The 3,264-nt window shown below is 43.8% G+C and overlaps 1 long non-coding RNA gene across 1 annotated transcript; it reads left to right on the top strand.

The window, feature by feature from the left end:
- The first annotated feature begins 379 nt into the window (after positions 1 to 379).
- On the top strand, positions 380 to 3,041 carry LOC140219766 (uncharacterized). The gene is made up of 2 exons (XR_011895935.1): positions 380 to 866; positions 1,870 to 3,041. It is a non-coding gene; the product is annotated as an uncharacterized lncRNA (long non-coding RNA).
- Positions 3,042 to 3,264: the final 223 nt, after the last annotated feature.

Raw genomic sequence — 3,264 nt, 5'->3', positions numbered from 1 at the left:
TCCTATTCGAGAAAGTAGCGTTTGTGTTGTATGTGTAATGACGACTTTGATCTTGGCAATAGAACCCGGCCGCACTTTTTCAGTGCTCTCTAATCACAGTTGAATAGCCTTTTCGATGCTACAATGTAAACACATTACGCGCGACTTAAACCGGAATAGACGCCGTAGCAGTGAAGGGAGTCTTCGTCTGCGAGCGATCCTAACAGAAGACGAGCCCTTGTGATTCTTATTCGACGTAAAACTAAAGCATTGTGGCCAACAGACTGTAAACGTGAAAAGGAGCATCCCATCAATGAAAATGGTGTGAGGGAGAATGAGAATGTGTGGACACCCATTTGCTCTAGCTGTTAATACGGCACATGCTGCCACTTCCGCGTGTAATAGGCACTTTGTCTGGAAAAACAAGAAAAAAACACAGGTGGCACTCTCTAGCAGAATCTTGTACAATATGGACGGAAGAAACCAAAGGAATTATTTTGCACATTGTGTTGTGACCGCACGCCATACATGAGCACATGTACACATGCCAACATTGCATTTGTAGATAACATTGTTATCATGCTGATGATTAGTTCAACTGCCTACTGCGTATGTTGATATCTCCTTTTCTGTAATTGTGTTGGCTGACTGAACAGTAACTGATTGGCAAGTAGTGTTGTAAGCAAAAGTTTGTGCCAGATATTTGTTGCAGTGGCATTGACACCTTCTCTTTGCTTTCTCTTACGAGGTGTGTGATGCAAAGCTGAATATCCTGGCAATTGACCCACGGTTTCCGGGATCGTGCCACGATTATTTCGTTTGGAGGCATTCTGCATTTCGCCGCCGCCTCACTCGTGGCCTGTTACTTCATGGAGAAGTCTTGCTTGGTAAGTGCACCTAAAGTAGCAGTGCTTCTTCCACATGTAAAACATACACAGTCAAATAGTTTTGCATCCTAGCAAGCTTTAAGAAAGCGTGATTTGCTAGAAATGTGTTGTGAATGCAGCAGTACCTAATGAACCTGCAGCGACTATCGAGAGCAACATGTCTCTCTTAGAAGGCAGATATTTTTACCAGCATGTATACAACAGCTGACATGTTATTCTGTTTATTTACTTATTAATTTCAATACACTGAATGCCACGTGGAGCGTTACAGGCAGGGGTGTAATTCTACAGAACACGTCGAAATGGCAGTTTTCAAGTATGATGGAAAAGGGTTGGTGACAATGGACTCGGGTAGCTGGTTCCTGGTCACTGTCCTTGGAACGAAGGAATAAGCGTGTGCGTGAAACTTTCGGCATTGACGTTAGTGATCGGTGTAGTATATATTGTAGAATAGTGCAAGTTGCGCTATTTTTCTTTGTGTCACAATGTCTGCAATTTTTTTTGTTGCAGCGACATGTGGTGCTGGAGTGATTATAAAGGATCAAACGGGTAGCTCGAGTTCGGGTACCTTCACGAGAAGAGGTACGAAAAGTAGAGTAAGGATCCCAGATACTGGCAGCATATTCGAGAGTAGACCTTAGAAGTGTTTTATAAAATAACACTTCTGAAGAAAGAAGAGCTAATTAGTTTTAGTGGAGGATGTACATTTAGGGAGAAGCAAATGGGATGAGCGCAGCAGAAAACCACGAGTATGAAATAAATATTACATGTCCAACTTAACCCGAGAATGAGATTTGCAGCCGAGACAACAGGTGAAATTGGGCTTTTCTTTAAAATGAGTCTAACTTTCTTTACAACTTTCTGGGAAGGTCAATGTTCGATAGATATTGCAACAATAAATCCAAGACCCGCTGCTGTTGTAAAAGGGCCCTGGCGTAGACTGTGTTCTTGCATTGTGCCTTAATGTAACCACGTTCGTTCACTGACGTGCAACACTTTACAGGGGACTCTGGGTACCCGCTAGAGCCATGGATCATGACTCCTGTGCCTGGTCACCCAAATCGCCTCACGGCAGAGGGGCGCTATAATGAGGCACACGCATCAATGCGAAATGCCGTTGAGCGGTGCATAGGAGTCGTCAAGAGCCGCTTCCGATGCCTGCAGAGGTATCGGGTGCTCCACTACTCGCCTCAGAAAGCAGCCACTATTGTTGCAGCTTGTGCAGCGCTGCATAACCTCTGCCTTGCAGCAGGCGTGCCTCTGCCAGACGACCCAGGTGACGACGGTGCACATGACGACAGCGCACAGGAGCCAGCCCAGGCACAAGTGCCGCTTCAAGTACAGGTGCCACCGCAGGCGCACCCTGTACAGCCTTCTCGAGCTTTGTTTCAAAGAGGCCGTGCGGTGCGTGAATCCATAGTTGGTGTGTTTCGGCTGCCCAGAAATTTGCGCATTGCCTACCTGCAAAGTGTGCGCCGGCGCATTCGCTGACAAATGAGGTGGAGACATGTGCTGGTGTAACATGTTTTATTTTTATTATCATAAAAGTAAATAGGCCGTGCACTTCAACATAACACATTGCGTGTGCTCACATGTGGCTAATCATAGTATGCTGCATACTGCAGTAGTGGAAAGCACATGATTTGTCTATGTTGAGCATGACAGATACACATGCAGTGACAAATAACCATGTGCCATTATGTTACTCCTTTGCTTTGTTCACTGTGCTTTTGAATATTGTCTCTCCAGGGAATTTTCTTTAAATAAAGGTTATTTCCAAGGTGAATGGCAACCAATCTTGCATTGTTGAATATTGCTTTGCAATGCCTATTTTACTGTGCAGTATGCATTGTTCCAAAGCTGAAGATGTCTGTTCATGTGTGACACGCAAGAGCAGCATGAGTTACACAGCAACTGAAATGTCGTCAGCAATCTGTATAGCACATATTGAAACGTATAGCAACAAACGAGACATGTCAAGCACTTATTGGAGCAGGATTTCGTTAAATAGCAGACACTCATGCTTACTACTGCTTTGTTTAAACTCAAGAGTTGCTTCAACATTGCATTTCTTGCGCACATGATTTCACATAATGCTCGTAATTGCTGCTTAACAAGGTGCAACAATATAAACAAAATCATGACAATGAAACATTTCTTTATTTATTCATTTTATTCATTGGGTACCTGCTTCGCCATTCAGGCATTACAGCAGGGAGGGTACAACTCATATAAATGAACACTCAGAATTACACTCATAAAGCATGGAAGAAATCATCATTTGAACAAATACAGACAGTGTCAGGTGGTAGAGTATTCCAGTCTCTTATAGTACGAACATAGAAAGAGTAGCGGAAAGCGTCACTTTTAACCCTCTATTGCATGGCGTCCCATATTT

Source organism: Dermacentor andersoni, chromosome 8, assembly GCF_023375885.2.
Source record: "Dermacentor andersoni chromosome 8, qqDerAnde1_hic_scaffold, whole genome shotgun sequence".
Taxonomy (NCBI): Eukaryota; Metazoa; Arthropoda; class Arachnida; order Ixodida; family Ixodidae; genus Dermacentor; species Dermacentor andersoni.
The sequence above is the reverse complement of the archived record's forward strand: the minus strand, read 5'-3'. Positions and strand labels throughout refer to the sequence as shown.